This window comes from Vombatus ursinus, unplaced genomic scaffold, assembly GCF_900497805.2.
Source record: "Vombatus ursinus unplaced genomic scaffold, bare-nosed wombat genome assembly UNPS02014786.1, whole genome shotgun sequence".
NCBI lineage: Eukaryota > Metazoa > Chordata > Mammalia > Diprotodontia > Vombatidae > Vombatus > Vombatus ursinus.
Window position 1 is genome coordinate 1922807 of NW_020954564.1, and position 10348 is coordinate 1933154.

Genomic DNA, 10348 nt, shown 5'->3' on the forward strand with positions numbered 1-10348 from the left:
CATTAGTGTCTGGTACTTTATCCTACCAGGTGATCTTCAGAATATTTTTAAGACAATTCAAATGGAAGTGATTCAGTTTCCTGGCATGGCCCTGGTCCAGGTTTCACAGGCATACAACAATGAGGTCAGCACAATGGCTCTGTAGACCTTCAATTTGGTAGGCAGCCTAATACCTCTTCTCTCCTACACTTTCCTTCAGGGCTTCCCAAACACTGAGCTAGCTCTGGTAATGCATACATCAACATCATTATCAATGTGTGCATCCCTAGAAAGTATACTGCCAAGCTAAGTGAACTTGTCCACAGTATTCAAAACTTTTCCATTTGCTGTAAGTGATGATTCCATATTGGATGGTGTGGTACTGGCTAGTAGAACACCTGTGTTTTCTTAGTGTTAATTTTTGAGCCAAAATTAGCACAAGCAGCAAAGAATTGATCCATACTTTGTTGCATCTCAGCTTCAGAGACTGCACTGAGTACACAATCATCTGTGAGCAAAAAATCATGCACCAATCCTCCCTCCACTTTAGTCTTGGCTTGTAGCCTTTTCAAATTAAATAATTTACCATTAGTGTGGTAGCTGACCTTGATGCCATGTTCATCCTCATTGAAAGCGTTGGACAACATAACTAACAATGTGCTAAAAAAAAAAAAGCTTGGGAGCAAGCACACAGCCTTGTTTCACTCTGTTGGTGACTGGTAAAGTACAAGAGCATCATCTATTATCCAGAACCCAGGCAAGCCTATTGTCATGAAATTGATATATAATACTGAACTTCTCTGGGCTGATCTTTCATCTGGAAGATGGTCATCTCCCTGAGAGTCAATGCGGCTTCAGAAAGAGCCAAGGAATGGTAGATATGGTGTTTGCTGCCTGACAACTACAGGAGAAGTGCCAGGAGCAGAACAGAGGTCTCTACACAATGTTCATCGATTTGACCAAGGCTTTTGATACTGTCAGTCATGAGATGCACAGGTCTTCAGTAGTAAGTGACCATTGCTGTTGCATGTGTTTTAAGGTCCCTTTATGCCTTACCATTCTAGAATTCTGGGATTCTGGGCTTATTTTGACCCTATGATTAACTTCTCTTCCTCATACAGTTAGTCACCAGTAGCTCTATCAACCCTGGGACACCCTGGTAGGAAGAGGTCAGAGAGCTACAGGACATGAGATGAGTCATGCTTTCTCTCGTATAGCTAATAGGGAAATCAAGGTGGTCATATCAGCACTGTTAAAAGCATTCTTCTGCTCCCATCATTGCCTGTATGTCCATCCTATTTGCTCCTTTCAGTGAAAGATACCTCTCTCTTAGAAGATTGCAGGAGTCTCCTGGGAATTCAAAAGCATATCAGAGCCTGTGCTCTTTGGAGACTGGGAAATGTGAGTGCTCCTTTCTGGCCCCACACTCCTACTGGTCATTCAGGAGGTCTAGGCCCAAAATTTCTGTATAATTGTGACAGAGTTCCTGAGATTCCCCTCCCATGCTCCCAGCCTGATTCTGTTGTAAAGGGGGCAGAAAAACAGTCACTTATTACTACGTCCCTTTCCTGTGGATATAGATGGTTGAAAGTCTGATCTTATACCATATCTTCCTTTCTTGGGGGATAGTCATAAAGAATAGGAACATTATATAGATGCCTACATGTCCATGGACCTACCGGCTCAATGGACCGAAGAACCAACTGATAAGTTGGTAGGTTGAAGGAAGAAGAATTCAAGAATTGAAGAAGAGAGCACAAATTGATTAGAGATTGTGGGGCCCTCACTTTATCCATGTGAGGCCATATGTGACACATCAGGACTCTCGGTTCTTAGCTCCTCTGTAGCTTCCAAAGCCTGGGCCCCACCTTGGTGACATCCAGAGCCATCTCCAACACTAAGGCTGGGACAGGAACTTTTTTTTTTTTTTTTGGCAATGGAGTTAAGTGACTTGCCCAGGATCACACAGCTAGTAAGTGTTATATGTCTGAGGGCAGATTTGAACTCAAGTCCTCCTGAATCCAGGGCCAGTGCTCTATCTATTGTGCCACCTAGGCTGTTCTTGAAAGACTCTACTCCCAGTTCCTGAGATTGAGCTCTGATGCAGGGTCAGGATTGGGGAGGGGAAGCCAGGCGAAGGGACAGGTTGTCTGGAGAGGGGATGGACTATATAAAACATTCCTTCCTGCTCCTGAAATACAGAATGCCTGAAATTGAAAGAACCTTAGGCCAACCCTTTCATTTTGCAGACAAAGAAACAAATTCTCAGAGAGAAAATAGTTTCCTCAAAGCCACAGAGTTAATACGTATCAGAGTCAGTCCTGAAACCCAGTCTTTTGATGCCAAGTTCAACATCTCTTTCCTCTCCAAACAAGAAGCTAAAGAGGAGAATGGTGGATGGGTGGTATCCCGCTGAAGGAGGCTGGCTGGTGAGATCTAATGACATACTTGATCCTTCTGGGGATGGGTGGAGCTTCTCACAGAGGCATTTATCCAGCTGTGGGCTTACCCATATGTAAGCCCAGATGATAAATTTGGCCCACATGGTAGAGATTCATTGTCAGGCTTATAGCACCTCAGAAGAAGCCCTATGTTGGATTCCTGGAGAGCCCAATCAGGATGAAATGACCACAAGTAAAGGCCGAGTCAGGATTAAAGACTGAGAGCCCAGCCTCCATGCAGTCTGAGTCATGGCAGGAAACCCAGGTTATGGAAGCTCTTGAAGAAACTCTGGGAGTCTAAGAACAGGAGCTGTGGGAGAAATGCTCACAGTGAACTAATTCTGAAATAATTGGGGTTAGGTCCCCTGGACAAGTGAGAATGTTCACAGAACACAGTCCTCAGAGCAAGTTTTAGTTACCACTGCAGAGGAGGCCCCTACTCTCAGGTAAAGCTTAATTAATACTATAATCTTTATGTTTTCCAAATGTCAAGTTGGGTTTCTCTCCTTCTTGGCAACAAGACTGGGTTCACTCTCTGGGGATGTTATTGATGTTATTTTCTCTAATATCTAATTCATCTAATAACATCAGTATGTCTTCAGGCTTAGGAAGCCCAGTATAGTGGTTTGGTACCATAGAAGGGTGGATTTTTACTATCTCATACCTATTAGATTGGCTAATAGGACAGAAAAGGTATTAAATGACAAATGTTGGAGGGGATGTGGGAAAAATGAGACATTAATACATTGTTGGTGGAGTTGTGAACTGATTCAACCATTCTGTAGCACAATTTGGAAATATGCCCAAAGGGCTATAAAACCATGCATACCTATTGACCTAGCAATACCATTACTAGGTGTATGTCCTAAATAAAATTAAAAAAAAAAACAAAAAGGAAAAGAAAAAGGACTTACATGTACAAAAATATTTATAGCACCTTTTTTAGGGGGCAAAGAACTAGAAATTGAGGGGGTGCCTATCAATTAGGGAATGGCTGAACAAGTTGTGGTATGTGATTATGATGGAATACTACTATACTATCAGAAATGATGAGCAAGATACTCTCAGAAAAACCTGGAAAGACTTGCATGGACTGATGCAAAGTGAAATATACTGTGTACAAAGTAACAGCAATATTGTAAGATGATCAGCTGTGAATGACTTAGCTATTCTCAGCAATACAACGATCCAAGACAACTCTGAAGGACTTATCATGAAAAATGCTATTCATCCCAAAGGAAGAACTGATGGTGTCTGAATATATATATTGTGGCATACTTTTTAAACTTTCTTTATTTTCCTTGAGTTGTTTTTTTTTTTTTTGGTCTATGTTTCCTTTTACAACATGACTATTATGGATATGTTTTGCATGACTACACATGTATAACCTATATCAAATTGCTTGCCTTCTCAATAGGAGGTGTGGGTGGGGAGGGAGGAAGGGAGAGAATTTGGAGCTCAAAGTTTTAAAAACGAATGTTAAAAATTGTTTTTACATGTAACTAAGGGGAAAAATAAATCCAAAAAAGAGTGGCTTTCACCCGTCCCCTGCAGTATTTTCTGACACCACTAGGAGGCAGGCAGGAAACACAGCCAAGCAAACAATCATAGGTACTAGCAGAAAAAACAACCTTTTAAGGAAATCAAAAAGTAGCATCTCTTCATTTTGTTTTAGTTTCCTTTGGGGCAGAGGTGGAGAGCCTGCGGCCTCAAGGCCATGAGTGACCCTCTAGGTCCTCAGGTGCGGCCCTCTGACTGAAGCCAAACTTCACACAACAAATCCCCTTAATAAGAGGATTTGTTGTGTAAAATGTGGACTCAGTCAAAAGGCCGCACCCGAGGACCTGGAAGTCCACATGTGGCTTCAAGGCCGAAGGTTGCCCACCCCTGGTCTAGGGCAACTGTTTCCAAATACTCTAAATCCAGAAGTATGATGATCCATCTCCCTACCTGGTGCATCTTCACTGGCTGCCACCAGCCATTCATCTTCCACCCCTAGAACACACACACTCTCTCTCTCTCTCTCTCTCTCTCTCTCTCTCTCTCTCTCTCTCTCTCTCTCTCTCCCTCCTTCCCTATATCTCTGCCTCCTTTTCCACTTTCCACTTCAAGTCCTAGTTTCTACAGGAAGTCTTTCCTGATCCCTCTTAATTCTAGTGCCTCTATCAATCATTTCCTGTTTATCCTGCGTATAGCTTATTTGTATGTATTTATTTGCCTGTTGTCTCTCCCATTAGATTAGTCAACTCTTGGAGGGCAGTGTCTGTCTTTTGCCTTTCTTTATATCCTCGATACTTAGCAGAGTGTTTGGCACATAGTAAGTGCTTAATAAATGCTCATTGACTGACTGATAGGCATGGTAGTTAGAGCATTGGACTTGGGAATCAGGAAGACCTAAGTTTCAGTCTCCCCTCAGACACTTAACTGAATGGCAGGCCACTTAACCTCAATTTCCTTAGCTGTAAAACAGGGCTAATAATAGCATCTACCTCACAGAGTTGTGAGGATTAAATGAGATGATATTTGTAAAGCACTTTGTAAATCTTAAAGAGCTATAGATATCCTAGTGATTTTATTTATTATTGTATGGCTGTGGAAATTGAGGATCAGAGAAGGGAAATGAGATGACCTGGGCCATATAGTCACAGAGATCCTATTTAAACTCTTCTCTTCTAACTCCAAGAACAATTCTCTTTCCCCAAGGCATCCTGTATAAGGTGAGACTTAACCAGAGGTGTGTCTTCCCATCAATTTCTTTGAGATCTGATCTCAATGAAAAGTTGTCAACTGCTAAGGGTAGACAGGTCATCCCACCCAGTCCCCTCCTCTGAGTGGGACATCCCTCCAATTATCCCAGAGAGGGATAGCCCCTCCCAGGCTGTAGCCCTTCCCTCTGCTAGCTATGCCCCACCATGTGCTCTGGTTCCCTGACAGAGAAGACACCCAGCAGTTATGTTCATCCTCTCTTGTTCCTGGGTCCTCTTTGCTTCTCTTTCAATACTCTCTAGCTGTGTGACCTGAGCAAGTCTTTTTTCTATCTTCTGGGCTTCATTTTCTCACCTGTAAAACCAGATGGCTAGACTTGATGATCTCTAAGTTCCTTCCAGCACTCTCTCTGCAGCACTATCTATCCAGCACTATTATCCGATGACCTCACTTGGGGATGGCATCAGCTCCCTTGGGGTAGAAGTAAAGGATAGACAAGCATTTATTAAGGACCTATCATGTGCCAGGCATGTGTTATAGTTCAGTCATTTTGGTCGTGGTTGATTGTTCATGACTCCATTTGGGGTTTTCTCAGCAGAGATACTGGAGTGGTTTGCCATTTCCTTCTCCAGCTCATTTTACAGATGAGAAAACAGGCAAATAGGGTTAAGTGACTTGCCCAGGGTCACCCATCTAGTAAGTGTTTGAGGCTGGATTTGAATTCAGGAAGATGAGTCTTCTTGACTTCAAGCCTGACACTCTATTCACTGGGCCACCTAGCTAAGTGCTTTTCAAATATTATCTCATTTGATTCTCACAGCAACCCTGGGAGGTAAGTGCTATTATTATCACCATTTTACAGATGAGGAACTAAGGTAGATGGAAGTCAACCAACTTGTCTAGTGTCATGCAGCTAGGAAGTGTCTGAGACTGTATTTGACCATTTCCATGCAGTTGATTCTAATATCTATATATCTAGCCCTCCTCTCTCTTCTGAGCTTCAGTCCTCTATTTCCAGCTGCCTATTGGGCAATGAAACTGGATGCCCCATAGGCATCTCAAACAACATGTGCCTAGTTCATAGTAAATAATAATAATAAAAAAATTAATTAATACTTGTTGACTTGACTTGTTGACATCCTTTCAAAGTCTTCCCTCTTTGAACTTCCCTATTACTGTTGACGTCAACACCCTTCTTTCAATCATGTGGCTTCAAAACCTCATCTTAAATTCTTCTCCTTACTCTTAGCCCACAAGCAGCAGCAAGTTGACAAATCTTATTTCTACTTTTGAAACATCTCACAGATATGTCTCCTCCTCTATGTTCACATAGTTACCATCTGGTGTAGGCCCTCATTATCTCTAGGTGAGAGATAATTACTGTACTAGCCTTCTGATTGGCTGCTTTGACCTAAACCTCTCTTCACTCTGATCTGTCCTCCACACAGCTACCAAACTAATTCTTCCAAAACACCGATCTGCCCATGTCACATACACTTTCTCCCATTCAATGAATTTAATGTTTCTCTATTTTCTTTGGGAAGAAACTTGATGCTCCTTGCACACCATCTCTGGTCTCTTTGCCTTTGTGCTGGTTGTCCCCCATGCTTGGAAGGTTCTCTCTCCTCACTTCCACCCCTTTGTGTTCTTCAAGATTCAGCTCAAATGCCACCTTCTATGGGAGGCCTTTCCCAATCCTCAAGGTTACCTTCCTTTTCCTCTCTCTGTTTTCTCTGTACTTATATATTTGTGTATTTTCTTCTCCATTAATACATAAGCTTCTTGAGGGCAGGGGCATTTTAATGTTTATTTTTTCCCTTTTTTATATCCTTAGTGCTTGACACAGTGTCTGGCACATAGTAAATAGCTGACAAATATTTGTGGATTGATTTTGTTCCCTTTAAAGAACAAAGTCTAGGTCAGCAGAGCTGAGTACCCAAAGAAGAGTGGTTCCCACAAGTAGCAGAGATGCTGGGAATATATCCTGGGCTGGATACAACTAGGGAATATGAGGAAAGTGGAAGTTTCAAGGACATCTATGCATTCCGTATAGATCAATCCTTTTACCGTCGTCCATCTGCAGCCACTTTGTCTGATGGTTCTTTCTGCCTCTCTTGCCTACTATGGGTGGCTTGGTCCCTCTGGGGACTTTATTCCTGGAGATAAAGGTTCTATTTCTGTTCAGCCCCTCTGGGTCCTCTATGTTCAGTAAGCATAGGATAGGATAAATGAGATTGGATTTCTGAGGAGATACTTGGACTGTTTGGCAATGGAACTGACAACCTTCTCCTTGCTAGAGCCAAACACTCAGTCAATTCACCCTGCTTTAGGATAGGCTAGTTGTACCCAGAAGAGGTTGGCAGTTAATGCTATTGAAAATGCATCAAGGGTCAGGTTGCATGCTCTGAACTGAGCCAAGATCCTGAGTACATCCATCTCCAGTGCTCTGAGTTCCTGGGTGCTGATTCCTTCGGAGTTTCTACCTTTATTTCTGATAATCACTCCTACTGGAAGTATAAGTTGAACATCCTCAGGAAACCAAAATGTTTATACTCTTTTGCTTGCCTGAAGTGGGCACAGCCATAGGGAACTAAACAATTTCAAGCTGTACATTTCCTAGAACCCCTGTGTCCAGATTAAGCCTACATCTGGGAGGAATTCCAGGGTCTAAGAGAATAGTGGACTTATAGCCACTTGGCAAATATTTTATTACTTTATCATGTACTACATGCTAGTTATTATGTACTAGTGCTTATGGATTTTATGCTAAGAATAAATGCTTGATGGAGTATCCTTGAATATTTGTCTTATTTCTATAGAAAGTCAGTTTAGTTCTACTATGTCAATATCACAATGACTAATATTCACAGAAATACTGCTTGTTCAAGAAAGTAGTCAGAATTTTGGAATCAATGGATAGAGGGTTCAGAGATTTTAAAATTTGGGATGTCTAAAAATTCATTCATTCTATAGGCAAAAGTCAACTCCACCCCATGGAGAGAGGCAGAGCTGTCAGATAGAAGATTGTTGGTTTTCTGAGAACATAGAGAATGAGGCAGATGAGTCATGCACAGACTACCAGGGGGATGATGGAACATCCCAATGAGTGGCTAACAATGGCACCTGATGATTATGTGGCAAATGGAGGTCAGACTTACATTACCTCCCTCCTAGGTTGGTGTGGGGAAAAGTACTTTGTAACACTTAAAGTACAAAAGAAATGTGAAAAGTTACCGCAACTACCACTACTGTTATTGTAGAAAAGCCTCTCACTAATGTAGAATAACTCACAGTTGACCAAGAATAGAAATTCTGCTAAGAAAATGAGTATGTTAAGTTAGAAATAGGGACAGTTAGGCTCTGTGCTGGCCAGACTATCACACAAAAGCTATGTGGTATTTTTTTTTCTGTGGGAATGTGGGCATTGTAGTTTGTGTGGTATGTAGATTGGAGAAGGGAGGGAAAGTAGCAGTAGCAGAAAGGTCAAGTAGAAGGTGAGGAAGGCTTGAGCTAGTGATGTGGCGTGGTGAGTGAAAAAAGTCCCTCCTGCTCATCTCCCACCAGCAGAGTTAGAGTTGACAGCTGGCTGGATATGGGTGAGAGTGAGAGAGGGAAGAGTCAGTAAAGATACGGAAGTCACAAACCTGAATGACTGGAAGGATGATGGTGCCTTGGGAGCCTCACAAGACCTCTCCAAAATCCCATGTGGGGACCTTGGACCCAAGCCTGGGGACCCCATGAGAAGATGTGCACAGTGGGAAGGGGTGAGGACATGGTGCCAAAAGCTCTGGGCAGGGTCCTCTTGAGCAGTAGTTAGAGTGGATCTCCTGGGCCCTGAAAACATGAAAATTGAAGGTCTGTTACCTCTCCCCTCAAACCCAAAACTCTTTTTTGGACCTGAGGTGGACCCTAAAGACATGGTGAATCTGAAGACCACTACTGTACCATTTCCCAAGCTATGGTTAAAGATAACCCCTAAACCTAAACAACCACAAAAACCCCCGAACATATTCATTTCTTCTTTCGCAATCGCAGACATTGTCATGGTCAGAGTCTAATCCTTTATGAACAAGCCCCGACTCATGTCCTAACGCAACGAAAGATTATATCTGCTCCATCCCTTTTGGGCAGTATCAGGGTATTGCCCACAGGGACAGACTGACTAGGACAGATAGAGGGGGCTGTGCCCAGTGAGCCCGTTCTCCATTGCCTACTCAGTTCTGCTCTGACTTCCCTGTTACTGACTTGTTTTTGGGAAGTGTCTAGTGTTAGGGACTACCATGGTAGAAAATTTTGCAATCTAAATGTAAACCACTCCAGTATCTTTGCTAAGAAAACCCCAGATGGGGTCACAAAGAGCTGGACATGACAGAAAAGACTGAACAACAACAATTAAAATCTTGGTAGAAGCTAGGAACACCAACAGCCAGAGGTGACAAGGGGGAGGATTTGAGGCATGGGGGACAGCTAGTGCAAAGGCATGGAGATAGAAAATAGGGTGTCATGTGGGGAACAGCAAGTATGCCAATGTAAATGGATTTTAGAGAGTGTAAAGGGAAGTAAAGTGTAAAAAGACTGGAAAGGTATGAAAAGGCCAGTTTATAAAGAACTCTCAATGCCAAACAGAGAGTGGAGCTTTAGGGGAAAGATAGTGAATTCTGCTTTGGACATGATGAGTTTGAGATTCCTATGAGAGATATCTAGTTTGTGGTGTCCAAAAGATCGTTGGTGGTGTGGGACTTCAGAGAGAGACAGAGAGAGAGACAGAGAGAGACAGAGAGAGAGAGAGAGGAGGAGGAGGAGGGAGTCGATAGTGAGGAACAATCTGCAGGAGAAGATGAAAGGTTATGGGATCAAGGATGAATATAAAGGGGGTTGACCTTGGTAAAGAAAAGAACCTCCTATTTATCCACAACTGGAATGGAGAAGACAGTCAAGGAAAATGAGTGATATGTGGTGAGGAAGAAGGCAGAGGTGGGAGGTTTAGGCTAATGTCCTCAGTTTGTTTGCTGTACTATATGCTTACACCTTGAGCTGAGAGGTAAGGGGATGGGGTGCAGTGTTTCAGGAGAAATGGAAAGGGTTGTAACAGCCAATGTGGAGAGAGAGACAGTGATTTTCCAATTCATAAATTACCAAGATGGCAGAAGATGGGAATGATAATTGTTGGAGGGTGTTTTGAAAAGAAAGACACATTTATACATTATTGGTGGAACTTCTAA